This window comes from Musca domestica, unplaced genomic scaffold (assembly GCF_030504385.1).
Source record: "Musca domestica strain aabys unplaced genomic scaffold, Musca_domestica.polishedcontigs.V.1.1 18, whole genome shotgun sequence".
Classification (NCBI taxonomy): Eukaryota; Metazoa; Arthropoda; class Insecta; order Diptera; family Muscidae; genus Musca; species Musca domestica.
Genome location: NW_026712238.1, coordinates 10684499 through 10701641, shown reverse-complemented (window position 1 = coordinate 10701641; position 17143 = coordinate 10684499). Strand labels below are relative to the sequence as shown.

Here is a 17143-nt window from a genome sequence, read left to right as displayed (position 1 = left end):
CGCATAGCCCTCATATAACGATACCTCCTGATTTTCGGTATTTTGATGATTTTAGCGACATTATTCACCGGAATTGTTTCTAATTTGGTATTTGAAGTTCGAAATGGGATACTACAGCCTAAGACAGAAAATTGTCCGTGCAGGTTCACATCTTCGTATAGCCCCCTTATAACGGTACCTCTCGATATTCGGTATTTTGATGATTTTAGCGACATTATTCACCGGAATTGTTTCAAATTTGGTATTTGAAGTTCGTAATGGATATTACAGTCTAAGAAAGATAATTGTCTGTGCATGTCCACGTCTTCGTATAGCCCTCCTAATATTATTCACCGGAAATGTTCCAAATTTGGTATTTGAAGCCTAATATATACAACGGTACCTCCTTATATTCGGTATTTTGATGATTTTGCCGACATTATTCACCGATTTTTGTTTCAAGTTTCGCATTTGAATATTGTAATGGCTTATGACAAAACTTGCCTCTGCAGGTCCACGCCGTCGTATAGACCCTAATATAATGGCTACAGTTGGTATTTTTAAGATTATAACAAAATTTTTTACGGATTTTATTTTTTTTTTTTTGAAAATTGCCAAATTCATTCCAAATGGTGGAGGGTATTTAAAGTCCGGCCCTGCCGAACTTGCAGCTTATTTACTTGTCTTGTATTACTTTATACACTTAATATACCACAGAAATAATATTTACTTATTTTTTTATTTATTTATTTTTGTTTGTTCTCTTTTCAGACAATCCCACCCCAAAAAAATATATATTTAAATATCATTTAAAGTCAAATCCAAATTGTGATGCCAAAGTTCAAAAGTAGAAAATCTAATATTCTCTCTCTCTCCGAATTAAATTTGTGTCTTTCTCTGTGTAAAACCAAAGTGTTTAGTTTAAAAAAAAAAAAAAATCTCAATGAATTATTTGCTTGTGTTCAATTAAAATGAGAAAAAATAAAAATAAAATGTTTAAAAATAAATATTCCATAATTTAAAGTAATGCATCTAATTAGTTAATAAAATTATAAATATATGTGTAAAAAAAAAATGAAAATAGTTTAAGTGTAGTGTAGGAAAATAATAAAAACGTGAAAATGAAATGCAAGCATTCCAACAATTTAAAAGCAATTTAATTAAAAAAAGAAAACGGCTGTTCATCGTTAAAAGGATTACTTCGTAGAAAAAGGGTAAGTTTTATTGGTTTTTAAATTTTTTATATATTTTTTATTTAATGTAGTAGATAAGTATTTAATAGGAAATAATAGGATGAGAGTGTATTTTAAAATATTTAAAGCCTGGCCAATATAGAGAAGGATATTTGGTTCAAAAGTTGTATTAAATCCCATTTACAAGGTGCCAACAACAACCGAAAATCAATTTGCCTTTAAAACTTCTTTTTTACCCAATTTATTTTCCTTTCTTCCCAAAATTTCTATAGCTAAAAGAATAAGCAAAAGAACAAGATAACCTTAACCTACAGCACACGAAATTTAATTAACATCACACAAAATGTTTATTAAACGCACACACACCAAAAATACAAAACATACCGACAACCCACCGACATTGTTGCAGATTTATCTAAAAATTAAAAAAAAAAAGTAAAATAAAATTGAAAGCAAAAAACCAAACATTTGCTAGTGTCCTAAATATTTCTGCCAGTTAAGATACACAATTTGCGATTTTAATTTTGAAAAATTTGAAACAAATAATACGAGGTATGTTAGAATTCCTTTGCTACACACAATTAAAGCAACTAAGAGAAAATGGCACAGATTTGTCGACAGATATATACTCTCAAACCAAGAAAATTTTGGATCTCGGAAATTAATTTAAATGCTATGAATTAGATAGTAAGAGCGATTTAAATTTGGAGTCGGTTAATACTAACCTATAAAAGCTATATCTTAATCGATTCCCACTACACTTGATAGAGGTAAATTCATGTAGTTGTTGACCTTTCAAACCAAATAACGTTACATGTTATGACTTTCAGAATATTTAAAAAATATAAAACAAAAAACAAGAAAAAAATTATGTTGCCCGGCCCGAACTTTTCATATCCTCCGGCTTAGGATAAAGAAAGCATTATAACCCAATTTTTAGACATAACATAATTTGGCAAAAATTTTCAATACCAATCATCTTAGACACAATACAAAATGTTTCTGCTAAAATTTGACGCTCTACGTCAAATAATGTGTGCTGTATCGTGATTTCAACCTATACAGGGTGAGATAAAAAAACTGCAACAAAGTTAAACGTCATAATTTTAACATTTTTTTTTTTAAATTTTATTGAATGAAAGCAAAAATGTCGGAAATAGCAACAAATTTTAGAATTGGTCACCTTTGGCACGAATTATGGCCTTCAAATGGCCAATGAAACCGTCACACGCTGCCCGAATGTTGCTCTGCGATATTTTGGGTCATTCTCGGCGAAGAGCTTGCTTGAGGTGATCGACACTTTGGTATTTTTTAGTACCAACCTTGCTTTCCGAAATACTCCAGACACAATAGTCCAACGGATTGGTATCCGGAGATTTTGGTAACCATTATGCGCTGGAAATGAAACGAGGAACCTCATTTTGTAGCCATTCTTGGGTGGCGCGTGCTTAGTCCTGCTGAAATGTCCAAGGTCTACGGCCAAAATATATTCGCGACAATATTTCAATATTCCGGATGGAATTTCGGCCATTGCGACGCGGGTTTCGATCAAGTCGCTTCTTTACTTTTCGAACCATTTCTGCTGATGTTGCTGTTTTCTTCTGTCCACTTCCTTGACGTCAGGCTACTCTACCAGTATCAAGATAACGAGCGATGGTACGAGACACAAAAGATTTATTCACATTTAAATGCTGGAGTGCTCTAACGATAGCCACTTGTGGTTTTCCAGCCAAATATAAAGAATTCATACTATCACGCATCAGTTTCATCACGAATAACTTTTTTTCTGGAGAATTCCCACTAAAATGCTTTTGTGCGCTTGTAAACAATATAATGAGTTGTCACTGGAGTAATTTTAACAGCTTTCGGACGAGTGGCTTAGAAATTACAGCAGTTTGAAGTTGGTTGCAGTTTTTTTTTCATCTCATCCTGTAAATCTATATATAGGTCAAACCCGGTTTCAACCATTTTTTTTTTTTTTTGAAAATTTCATTTAAATTTTATTGAGGAATTTGGTTTGTAGATCAAAATCAAGAACATATTATTCTGGAGATCCCAATATGTGCGTTATATTTTGTTTCTTTGTAATCTAAGTGAGTTTTATGGATTCATTAAAGAATCGTTGGTTTAAAAAGGATTCAAATTCGTCCACGTAAACTCTGATTTCAAGTATTTATTGATATTTTGTTACATTCTTCATATAAATTCGCCAATTTTTATATCCTCCACCATACATAGTATGGCGGGTATATTAAGTTCGTCATTCCGTTTGTAACTCATCGAAATAATCATTTCAGATACAACAATTCTTGATCAGCGTAAAATTCTAAGCCCAGTACGTCCTTCCGTCTGTTGTAGTCACGCCAGAGTCAAAACGAAACAAGATAGGAAGCTAAAACTTTGCACTGTCTTTCGTCTGCAGGCAGGTCAAGTTCGAAGATGGGCTATATCGGTCCATGATATCGACACAAGAGACTCCTTCTGAGTACTTTACCCCTTAGAAGAGAATTGTCTAAATAGGTCCAAGTTTTATTATAGCGCCCATATAACGGCACCTCTAGATATTCGGTATTTTCATGATTCTTGCGACATTATACACCGGCATTATTTTAAATTACTTATGCAGGACCACGTCTTCGTATAGCCCCCGTATAGCGATTTTCATTCGAGCGGAATTTATTTGAAAATTTTCAAGCTTCTTCCAAATGGTGGAGGGTACAAAAAGTCCGGCTCGGCCGAACGTAGCTGGTTTTTAACTTTTTTATATTTTGTGCTTTCATATAGCATTTTATATAAATGTGGTCCCCTATTGAAGTCATTTCGAGGGCCTTGGCTTTATTTTCCAATCGATTTGGATACCCTTGTATTTTGTCTCTTCGGGGCTAGAAACCCTTTCTACAGGGGATATGCAATATACCTGTATATATTTCGGCATAGTCCATGTTCCTAATTAATTTGGTGATGGTATTAATATTTTCAATAAAAATCGATTGGAAAATAGATTCTAAGCACATATTTTCATTATATATATCAGCTTGATGTAGAACATTTTTTTCCTTTATAATATTCTCAAAAAAATTGTATTGAGAGGGATTTTGAAACTTGTTTATTAGAATTACATTTGATTTTGATTCAGTTCAATGAGACCGAAAAAAAAGAAATCCCTTTCCCATTACTTGCCAAAAACTTATGACCTACACTACGTAGAAAAATGGTGTTATATCTCTCATTTTCCTTTCTTTCCATCCCTCCCTTTCACTCACTATCTCTTTTTCCTTCAGTTTTATTTTTTTTTTTTTTTTTTGTTTTATGTCTGACAGACAATTTCATTTACCTACATACAGTGTTTTGAGATATCGGCAACAACAAGAACGCAATTTGCTGATGCTTCTTCTTCTTCCTCCCAAAGTAAATATAAACAAAGATACCTCGCTGTTTATCTTAGAAATACATTTGCTAGACAGATATATTCTCTGGCAGAATGTACATACATACCGACATTTCTCAGGTTCACATTAACAATTTACGTTGAGAACACACACTCACACAAATACGCGCCAATCCACACATTGTTCAAATGTTTGTGCAATGCAGTATCATTAAATTATCTTTCACTCGAACGAAATATCAATGGCGCATCGTTAGTTAGATACAATTAGACTTGAAGATAGTAGTACGTCGTGTACGTAGTAGAACACACACGCTGCCCGTAGGCACCCACATGTCAGTTAGAATAGGATGGGAATTTGCACCTACCTCCTTCAGGTACTTCTGCCACAATTAATCAATTTTATAAGCCCTTAGCCATAAGTCTAAGGTATAAAGTATATATTTAATTTCAATTGGTCAAAATGTGCCCCATACAAATAACGGTTTTAGACCCTAGGTCCCTTTGAGAACGAAATTGGTTACAGGTCAATTGGAGTCGATCTAGCCCATTCGTCTGTCCGCCCCTCAAAAGGGGGTATCCGATATGGTCTAAATTTAGTAATATGTTTTACCAAACAAAACTCTAATTCGTAGATGGGCAATATCGGTCACCACTTCTGGTACCTTCCCAAGTAGAGTAAAAAGTTCTACAAATGCATACAAATCTCATATTGAGCATAGGGAGGCCTAAATTTAGCACAATCTTGGCATGTCGTTATATTTTGATAAAAACTCACCCACAAAAAATCTAAATTTTGAATTATAATAACTCTCCAAATATGTGGAACCAAAGTTCGATTTCTTTAAGACTAAGCAGATTTTGGTCCATACTAGAAATAGTGTAAAAATCGAGCCCGTACGGTACCTCTCGCAACAAAAGTTTAGAAATTTTGCAAAAACAAAAGAAAATAGAAAACTCATGTTGAGCCAAGGATTATAGATCAAAGTTGGCCACCGCCAAGTTAGATAATAAATTGGTTAGGATCTAAACTACACAATATTGGTTCATTGATACCTGAACCTACTTCACAAAAGGTCAAAATTATGAATAATACAAATAATAACATCCCACAAAATGGGTAAATTAATGTCCGGTTCACATATACAGAAAACCTTTATGGAGGACCTATACATAAAAATCCCTGACATTATCCACAATAGACGGAAGATTTCTCCTCGGTGACTATATATAAGGAGCCTCCGAGGCCAATTACTCAATAATAAGGGCGTCTGAAGCCAGTTATAGTAGGGGAGTCTGAATCCAATTAGAATGTAAAAAGGGCCCTCTGAAGCCGACTCCCTATAAAAGAGCCCAATTACTAGATATAATATACGTCTGAGGGCAGCTACTCGATAGAAAAAACCTCTGGGCCCGGCTAGCCCATAGGAAAGACCTCTAAGGCCAGCTATGCCATAGAAGAAGCCTGTTATTTAGACAAGAAAGTTCTGAGACCAGACAGCCTATATTAGAGGCCTCTGAGGCCAAATACTCTATAGGAGAGGTCTCTGAGGCCAGTTATTCTGTAGAAGAGCCTTCTGAGGCTAACTACCATATAGAACAGGGCTCTTAGGCCAGTAACCCCGTGGAAGACGCCTCTGAGGCCGGCTGCTGTATAGAAAAGGCTCCTAATGCCAGCTACTTCCTTAAATAAGCCTTTGAGGCTAGCTAATCTATGGACGAGGCCTCTGAGCCCAGCTACGCCATGGAAGAGGCACTTAAGGCCAGTTACACTGTAGATTAGGTGTCTAAGCTCAACTACTCCATAGAAGAGGACTCAAAGGCCACCTACTTGATAGAAGGCCAACTACCCTATAGAAGAGATCTCCAAGACCACATACCTCATAGAAGAGGCCAGCTACTCTATGGAATAAGTCTCTGAGGCCGGCTACTCTGAGGCCAGTTAGTCTTCAGCACAGTTCCAAAGACAGCTACTCAGTAACTGTGGCCATTCTAGGCTACTTAGCCCAATGAAGAACCTCCGAGGCTAGCCACAACATCGAAGAGTCCTTTGAGGCCAGCTACTGTATATAAGAAGCTTCTGAGAGCTACTCTATAGAAGTGGGATATCAGGCTAGCTACTTTTTAAAAAAACCTTCTTAGGCCAAGTACTCTATAGAAGACCACCTACCCCACAGAAGAGGTCTCTGTGACCTGAAAGTCAATAGAGAAGCCCTCTGAGGCCAAATACCCTATAAAAATTCTGGGGCCATCTATAGAGGACATCTCTGAGGCCAGCTACTCTATAGATGAATCCTCTGAGGCCACCTATCCCATGAGAGAAGTCTCGGTGGCCTGCTTCTTTCAAGCAGCGCCTTTAAAGTTCAGTTACTCATAGACGATGCCCCTGATGCAAGTTTCTCTAAAGAAAAGCCCTTTGTGGATAGCTACCCTATAAAAAAAGGCATTTGAGACTAGCACCTCTAAAACAACGGCCTCTGAGTTCAACTAATATATAATAGAGACGCCTGTAGTGGTCTTTAAGGTCAGGTACTAAAAAGTAGAGTACTTGGTGCCATCGAAATGGCCTCAGAGAACAACTTCTTCGCTATAGTTTTCTCTTCGGCCAGCTGATTTATACTTTTGGCCGACTCTATAGTAAAGGCGTCTGGTACCACCTACTTGAAGTCCACCTAGTACTTGTCTCTAGAACTTCTTGTACAGCTACTCTGTCTACTATGTACCTCTCGCAAAAAATTCCTCCAAATTTGAGTTCAAAAGTTTACAATGTGCAGGCTTTCGAATGCAGATATCTAATTTACGTTGGAATTACCCACAACAATAACAATAAAAATTAATTGTATATATATCACGAGTAGCAAACAATTTAGGGACTTTACTTTCGAATATCTTCAGTGCTAATGTGACAAAATGCAATCGAAAAAAATGATTATCACTTTTTTTACAACCAGTCTCAAGAAAACAAATAAATAAATAAAAATATTGTATAATAATAAAAAAAAACGTGTTTAAATAAATAATATATATTAAAAAATCCGCAAAAAGTAAAAGCAATAGAGTAAGTAGAAATAATTGCAGATTAATGATAAAATCGAAATCTTAATCCCCTGATGATTTTATTTTATAGACAGAGGAGGTGTGTCTCAATCCATGACCGATTTGAATTCGATATTAGATTTTTTTATTTTCAAAATATAAATTCCGAATTTGGAGAGTTTTGAATGGTTGCCAATTTACCCATCTCCCGCAGCGACTGACTACCTTGCACTGTAATCTCCAATAAATAACATTAAATTACCCTCTTCAAATTCAAAAAAAAAGTCAACAGTTAGTTTGAAGAGGGAAGGGGTATTCCCCGCCGTTGATGGCTAGCTAAGGCATTGGTGTTTAAAAAGTTGCAGTTTCTGTGTCATTGTTTAATAACTTAATTTAAAAACAAACACAATGTTATGAAACACCTTTGTGCCAATAAATTGCCACGAGGTAGTAAATGGACGAGTGGTGGTCATTAATGCATAGAAGTTGTCATTGGGGCCATTCACTATATAGCAGGGGTACCTGAGGCCAACCACTTTCTACGTAGCGGCCTCTAAAGACAGCCACTCCATAGCTGGGACTTTTGAAGTTAACTACTCTATTTTATTTATGGAAGGAACATATGAGGACAGCCACTCTAAAGCTGGAACCTATAAAGCAAACTATTCTATATCTGGATCCTCTGGTGCCAGTAGGACTAACCAATCATTAGTGGGAGCCTCTGAGGGCAGCTTCTCTATAGCTGGGACTTCTGAGGTCAGCCAATCCGCAGTAGTAGTCACACGGGCCATCCTACTTTACAGTAGTCTCTGAAACCAGCCCCATAGGTGAGACATCTGAGGATGGCCAAATTATTCTATAGCTGCGTCCTCTGATGCCAGTAGGACTAACCAATCATTAGTGGGAGCCTCTGAGGGCAGCCACTCTATACCTGGGACTTCTGAGGTCAGCCACTCCGCAATAGTAGTCACTCGAGCCATCCTACTTTACAGCACGCCAACAGGCTGTGAAACCAACCCCATAGGTGGGACATCTGAGGATGACCACTATATACAGTGTGAGATAAAAAACTGCAACAAAGTCAAGCGCCATAATTTTTAATTTTTTTTTTTTAATTTTTTCTGAATTAAAGCAAAAAATATCGGAAATGGCATCAAATTTTAGAATAAGTTTTGATTTGTTCGAATTGGTCACCTTTAGCACGAATTATAGCCTTCAAACGGCCAATGAAACCGTCACACGCTACCCGACTGTTGCTCTGCGGTATTTTTTGGTCCATTCCCGGCGAAGCGCTTGCTTGAGGTGATCGACACTTTGGTATCTTTTAGTGCCAACCTTGCTTTCCAAAATACCCCAGACACAATAGGCCAACCGATTGGTATCCGGAGATTTTGGTGGCCTTTGTGCGCTGGAAATGAAGCGAGGAACTTCATTTTGTAACCATTCTTGGGTGGTGCGTGTTGAGTGCGATAGTTCGGAGTCCTGTTGGAATGTCCAGGGTCTGCGGCCAAAATGTTTCCGTTCTCAAGGCTTTAATACACCCTCCAGAATATTTTCGCAATAATATTCGGCGGTTATTCTGATGCCACGGTCAATTAATACGAGCGGAGAGCGACCATCGGCTGTTATGGCAGCCCACACCATCACCATGTCCAACGCTTGAGTTTTGGTGGCCAACCGAAGGTGCACATTTTCAGCTGACCTCTTTGCCAAGTAAACACGATCATTTTGTTTGTTCACAAACTGCTGGACAACAAATGTTTTCTCATCGGAGGGCAGAAAAGCAAATTCGACAGTTCACCACTTTCGGCCCAGCGAAGTAACTCTTTAGCCCCTGTGGGTCTGTTTTCTTTCTGTTGCGGCTTTAAATTTTTAATATTCGCGGAATGGAACATTGCGATATGTTCAGCTCAGGAACCATTTTTCAGCCACTGCGACGCAGGTTTCGAACAAGTCGCTTCTTCGCTTTTCGATCCATTTCTGCTGATGTTGCTGTTTTCTTCCGTACACTTCCCTGACGTCGGGCTACGCTACCAGTATCACGGTAACGAGCGATGGTACGAGACACAAAATATTTATTCACATTTAAATGCTGGAGTGCTCTAAAAATAGCCACTTGTGGTTTTCCAGCCAAAATCACACTATCACACTTGAATTCCATCACGAATAACTTTTTTTCTGGATAATTCTCACCAAAATGCTTTTGTACGCTTGTAAACAATGTCACTGGAATAATTTTAACACCTGTCGAACGAGTGGCTTAGAAATGACAGCAGTCTGAAATTGGTTTCGGTTTTTTCATCTCACCCTGTATTCCTAGGTCTTCTGATGGCTTCCAATCTATAGTAGGAGCCTCTGAGGATAGCCACTCCATAGCTAGGGCTCTGAGGTCAGCCACTCCATAGTACTGGTCATGGGAGCCATCTACTGTACACCAGCCCAGCAGTCTCTGAGACTAGTCAATCTGTAGTATAGGCCTCTTTAGGAAAGTCACTCCCATATCAGTGACATCTAAAGACAGCCACTATATAGCTGTGACATCTGAGGACACTCACTCTATAGCGGAACATATACCATATAGAAGGGAACTCTGAGGCCATGTACTGAACAGCAGAAGACTCTGAAGCATGTACTCTACACCAGGCCGACAGTCTCTGAGACTAGCCAATTTGTAGTATAGACCTTTAAGGAAAGTCACTCCATATCTGTGACATCTAAAGACAGCCACTGTATAGCTGGGACATTTTAGGCCTATCACTCTATAGCGGAACATATAACATATAGAAGGGACCTCTGAGGTCATGTACTGAACAGTAGAAGACTCTGAAGCATGTACTCTATAATAATGTAACCTCTGAGGTTAATTACTCCATGGAAGGGACTTCTGAAATGGGCTACTCTGTAGCAGTTCTGGCTTCTAAGGCCACTTCGTTCGAGTAGTATCACATTATTCCGACATTATTTCAATTGTCTTGTCAGCTTCATATCAATTTTCCCCCATGCAACATACCCTCCTCGTTTCATTTATTTGTAAACAAAATTTACAACCACAACAAAGAGGTCCCCACAGAAAACTGCACGAGGACTGATAGTCCAATAAGTATATGATAGATAGATACATTGTGTCCAATAAAAAGTGGCGCGTAAAAAAAAGTTTGTTTAAGTAGTACACACAACAACAACAACAACAACTAAAGTGCCAACAACTATCACAATAAATAATGCATAAATTGTTGTTTTACGTCGCATGTTTTTTCTTTCGATTTCTGTTAGAAAGTTTGCAATATCAACAACAACAATTACAACGCATGTTCTTTATATTGAAGAGGTCACCTTTTCTTTAATTAGAGGAGGACACCTTATCTTCATCAACAGGAAATAAGAGAGATCACCTCTCCTTTTCCTCCTCTTCATAGAAATAGAACCTTCTCCTCTTCATTAAGAAGAGGACCTGCTCCTCTTCCTTTAGCAGTGGGCCTCTTCCTATAGAAGAAAACTTCATCCTCTTCATAGAGAAGAGGACCTCTTTCTCATCGTACAGAAAATGACCTGTTTCTCTTCATAGAGAGAAGGGCCTCCTACTCCTCATAGAGAAGAGAGCCTCCTCCTCTTCAAAGAGAATATGACCTTTTTCCCTTCATAGAGAAGAGGATCTTCTCCTCTTCACAGAGAAGAGAACTCTTCATAGAGAAGAGAGCCTTCTTCTCTTCATAGAGAAGAGCAGATGCTCCTCTTCACTGAGACAAGGGCCTCCTTGTCTTAAGAGAGACGAGGACTTTCCACTCCTCTTCTCCATACATTGAAGATAACGTCCTCTTCTTCATATGTAGAGGAGGACCTCCTCTTCTTCCTATAGAAGAGGACCTCCTCCTCCTCTTCCTATAGAAGAGGACCTCCTCCTCCTCTTCCTATAGAAGAGGACCTCCTCCTCCTCTTCCTATAGAAGAGGACCTCCTCCTCCTCTTCTTATAGAAGAGGGCCTCCTCTTCCTATAGAAGAGGACCTCCTTTTCCTATAAAAGAGGACCTTCTCTTCCTATAGAAGAGGACCTCCTCTTCCTATAGAAGAGGACCTCCCCCTCCTCTTCCTATAGAAGAGGACCTCCTCCTCTTCCTATAGAGGAGGACCTGCTCCTCTTCCTATAGAGGAGGACCTGCTCCTCTTCCTATAGAGGAGGACCTGCTCCTCTTCCTATAGAGGAGGACCTCCTCCTCTTCCTATAGAGGAGGACCTGCTCCTCTTCCTATAGAGGAGGACCTCCTCCTCTTCCTATAGAAGAGGACCTCCTCCCCTTCCTAGAGAAGAAGACCTCCTCCTCTTCCTATAGAAGAGGACCTCCTCCTCTTCCTATAGAAGAGGACCTCCTCCTCGTCTTCATAGAGAAGAAGACCTCCTCCTCTTCCTATAGAAGAGGACCTCCTCCTCTTCCTATAGAAGAGGACCTCCTCCTCGTCTTCCTATAGAAGAGGACCTCCTCCTCGTCTTCCTATAGAAGAAGACCTCCGCCTCTTCCTATGGAAGAAGACATCCTCCTCTTCCTATGGAAGAGGACCTCCTCCTCTTCCTTTAGAAGAGGACCTCCTCCTCTTCCTTTAGAAGAGGACCTCCTCCTCTTCCTTTAGAAGAGGACCTCCTCCTCTTCCTATAGAAGAGGACCTCCGCCTCTTCCTATAGAAGGGGACCTCCACCTCTTCCTATAGAAGAGGACCTCCTCCTCTTCCTATGGAAGAGGACCTCCTCCTCTTCCTATAGAAGGGGACCTCCTCCTCTTCCTATAGAAGAGGACCACCGCCTCTTCCTATAGAAGAGGACCTCCGCCTCTTCCTATAGAAGAGGACCTCCACCTCTTCCTATAGAAGAGGACCTCCACCTCTTCCTATAGAAGAGGACCTCCTCCTCTTCCTATAGAAGAGGACCTCCTCCTCTTACTATTGAAGAGGACCTCTAGAAGAGAACATCTTCCTCTTCTTCATATAGAGGAGAACCTGCTCCTTTTCTCCATCTAGAAGAGGACCTTCTCCTCTTCTTCATCCAGAAAAATGCCATTGCGTCCAACCCTTTTACACGCGTATTGCGCAATTAAGTCATTTGCTTTTATTTTCAATTATTTTTTTTTTTTTTTTCATTTTCCCCGTCACTGTTGCCGTCCCGATTATTTTTACAATAATGACAAAAGAAAACTACAACAACAACAACAACAAAATGTTGTATCTAAAAAATGTCATTCACACGAAAATTAGCTAACATTTTTCGCCGCTAAAAGTCATTGATTTTTCAGACATGTACACGCGCTATTTTTTCCGCTTACATCTGCTACACCGACCGCTACCCACGATCTGCCTTCACTGGCGTTGCGTTTTTCGGGTCTATTGTACCGATGCTGCTTCACATATGTCTGCACCAAGGCGTAAAAGTCTACTTCGGCACAAAGGATTTACATTCAATGTCTATTGCTTTCGATTTTCCCTTCTCTTTTTGGCCGGTTTTTAAAATAGATTCAATTTCAAAATAAACCCAACTGCTTGTGATTATTTTAGTTAGCCAAATGTTGCTGTCGGGTCCGTCGTTTAAATTTAAATCAAGCAAATCAAGTGTCTCTCGGCCGAGGTAACAATTATTTTTTTTTTTTTTGGTGACACACAAATACGCATTACTTTTGGTTCGAATGAAAGTGTCACTGTGCTAAAATGCAAAGTGACTTAAATGTAATTTGGGGGAAATTACTGTGATGGAATACTACTTCGAATATATTTTTGGGATATTGTATTTGTTGGGGAATGACAAACCCCTGTTTTCCCTAATTCCTATCAAACTCTGTATTTTTTAAATATCTGTGGTAGGATTCTCTCACTTGGGTTCATTTGCCCTTAAACCCCTAGCTACCAATGCTTTATTAGTTGGCAACATAAGATATTAGGTGCTGCGACCAGACAACAACAACTCTTGTCAACAAAATCTATGCAAATAAAAAAAAATATTGCCAAAAAATGTGAATCATATTTTTTGCGTATTAGCAATATTTCGAATATTTTTACTAGTCGCATACCGCACACAACAACAACTAATCCCGCCAAAAATGTTTTTTTTTTTATTTGATAATTTAGTAAAAATAAATTCTTTTCACACTATTTAGAAAAGCGAAGTGGTCATGCAAATATTTTATAGATGAGATATGTTGCCGGTTAGCAGTCAAATTATGTATTGAATCATTTGCAGATCATATGATCCTGATGGCAATGAATATTCATTACGAGGTGATTTATGCCAACAAAAACAAAAATAAATAAAATAAATAAATAAAATGCGCGCTAATTTAGCCATGGCATACGATTAGAATATGTTGCGAAAGGTTTCATCACAAGCAGAAGTAGTGGTAATTGCAGGAAAAACTCAGAGGATTATGAAAGTAAAGATAAAAAAATAGCAGACACATATCTCGGCGTTTTGAAAGTTTACATCAAAAAGTAACCCCAACAGAGGGAGCAATTTACCCCCTCTTTCACATTTTTTAGCCTTTTGAGATTTTTGAATTAAGATTCCTTAGAATCCATAAATTTTAAGATAGGTGAGGTAAAAAAAATCTGCAACCAAGTCAAACGCCATAGTTTTTACATTTTTCTTTTTATTTCATTGAATTAAAGCAAAAAATGTCGGAAATAGCATCAAATCGTAGAATAAGTTTATATTTGTTCGAATTGGTCACCTTTGGCACGAAATTCTATGTCGATTTAGCGATGTCCGTCCGTTTATCCGTTTGTGAAAATCACTCTAGCTTCCGAACGAATTAAAGTCGATTGATAAAATTTTACTCAAATGTATATTATGCCTGCAGGAATTTTGGTATTGAAAATGGGCCATGTAGGTCCACATCTTCATATAGCCCCCTACATAACAGTAACTCCCTATTTTCGGTATTTTAATGATTTTAGCGACATTATTCACCGGAATCGTTTAAAATTTGGTATTTGAAATTCATAATGGATACTACAGCCTATGATAGAAAGATGTCTACGCAGGTCCCATTTTCGTATAGTCCCCACATAAAGGTACCTCCCTATTTTCGGTATTTTGGTGATTTAAGCTACATTATTCACCGGAATTGTTTCAAATTTGGCATTTGAAGTTCGTACTAGACATTACAGCCTAAGACTAAAAATTGTATGTGCAGGTCCACGTCTTCGTATATCCCCCATATAACAGTACCTCCCTATTTTCGGTATTTTGATGATTTTAGCGACATTATTCACCGGAATTGCTTTAAACTTGGTATTTGAAGTTCGTAATGGATACTTCAGCCTATGAAAGAAAATTGTCCGTGCAGATCTACGTTTTGGCATAGCCCCCATATAACGGCACCTCCCCATGTTCGGTATTTTGACGATTTTAGCCACATTGTTCGCCGGAATTGCTTCAAACTTGGTATTTAAAGTTCGTAATGGATACTACAGCCTAAGACAGAAAATTGTCTGGGAAGGTCCACGTCTTCGTATAGCCCCCATATCACGGTAACTCCCGATATTCGGTATTTGGATGGTTTTAGCGACATTATTCACCGGAATTGTTTCGGATTTGGTATTTGAAGTTCGAAATGAATACTACAGCCTATGACAGAAAATTGTCTGTGCAGGTCCATGTCTTCGCATAGCCCCCATATAACAGTACCTCCCGATATTTGGTATTTTGATAAGTTTAGCTACATTATTCACCGGAATTGCTTCAAACTTGGTATTTGAAGTTGGTAATAGATACTACAGCCTAAGACAGAAAATTGTCTGGGCAGGTCCACGTCTTCGTATAGCCCCCATAAAACGGTACCTCCCGATATTCGGTATTTTGACGATTTTAGCCACATTGTTCACCGGAATTGCTTCAAACTTGGTATTTGAAGTTCGTAATGGATATTTCAGCCTATGACAGAAAATTTTACGTGCAGGTCCACGCCTTCGTATAGTCCTCATGTAACGGTGCCTCCCGATATTCAGTATTTGGATGGTTTTAGCCACATTTTTCCACGGATTTGTCTAGAAATTGGTATTTATAAGTCATAATGGGTTTAAGCTCCGGTGGCGAATCATAGTATGTGTAGATCCACGTTTTCGTATTGGCTTCATATTAACTCCCGATATTCGAGATTTTGGTCATTTTTACCACATTTTTCCACGGATTTGTCTAAAAATTTGTATTTGTAGTTTTTAATGGGTTCTCGTTCCGGTGGCGGAACATGTTTTCTTTATCCAATGGCGGAGGGTATCAAAAGTTCGCCCCAGCCGAATTTACGGTTTTTTACGTTATAGCCCTGCTGTAAAATGTTTTCAAAAGTTCTTCTGTTTATCGAAGATCTTCAAAAGGTGTCTGCCTATAGAAAATCTGCAAAAAGGCCATGGAAGGCCTACGAAAGGCCTCCTGGTGTATTAAGAACCGGGAAGAACTTTAGACTGTATACGAAGCATAGAATATATTTAAAATATCTTCTGTTCATATATAAAACTAAAAGGTCTTCTGTCTTTGCAAGACCTTCTAACCGTCAGAACACCCATGGAAAATTTAAAAAATTTCTTTCAAATAAAACCTTTTAATTCCCCTCTTAAAGTTCGCTTCGTAGAAGGTCTTATGTACGTAAAAGAATTTTGTTTATTAAAAAAAAACTGGAAATGTATTCTATTTTTAATATAAAGACTCTGAAATTCATTCCGTTCTTAGAAGACATTTCCTTAGTTTTTTCCCTGTTACCAACTCGGTTTTTTTATTTTCAAACTATTATTATATGCATTTTTTAGACCATCTATTTAAAAAAATAATATATTGTCATATTTTTTTAATTCAATATTTATTTTTCAACATATTTTGCAAAATATGTCATTTATGTATTTAAGTGAAATGCATAAATAATATTTCCCATACCCCCTCCTCCCTCCCCACATGTATATTTCTCTCCTTCGTTTTCATTGTTAATAAAACAATTTCTTTTCAATTTCTTCTTTTTCTATTTTTGTTTCCAAGCATTGAATATTTTATAAACAAATAGAAATTATTGTGTAAATAGTGAGAGAACTTTGTTGGGAGGAAGAAATATTACGGCCACCTGTGGTAGCAGGAAACTACACAGCAAACGCACATATTCCCCGATTATATTCACCTTTGTACCATAACAAATACAACAACACAAACAAACCACTATTGAATATTTAAATATTTAATCAATTGCAGTAATCAGTCTATGAGGCCTTGTACCTCTTTGGTTATAGAGATGGTAGTAGTCGCAGCATAGAATCGCCAAATGGCAGGAATGATAGGTGGGTGGTGGATACGCAAACACGGGACCATATTTTTTATTTTGTTTAAACAATTGGCCACACACAATACACACTCTCGACAGTTTTTCCAATACCGGGTATGGATATACACTCGTGCGCACGTCAATGTTCCCAATAACGAATTATTAGGTTGAGGTGGCCAAAAGATATTTATAATTCGAAATAAAAATTTATTAAATTTATTTCTCATTGATTTATTATGTGATGACACTGCTGCTCACACATGGACGAAC

The 17143-nt window shown here is 37.9% G+C and overlaps 1 protein-coding gene across 1 annotated transcript in view; it reads left to right on the top strand.

The window, feature by feature from the left end:
* The first annotated feature begins 783 nt into the window (after positions 1-783).
* The window catches only part of LOC101887976 (myc protein), a 65816-nt gene continuing 49456 nt past the window's right edge, over positions 784-17143 (top strand). Inside the window, exon 1 of the mRNA XM_005188250.4 lies at positions 784-1193. The gene's annotated coding sequence lies outside the window, so the exon portion shown is untranslated. The remainder of the gene's footprint in view (positions 1194-17143) is intronic.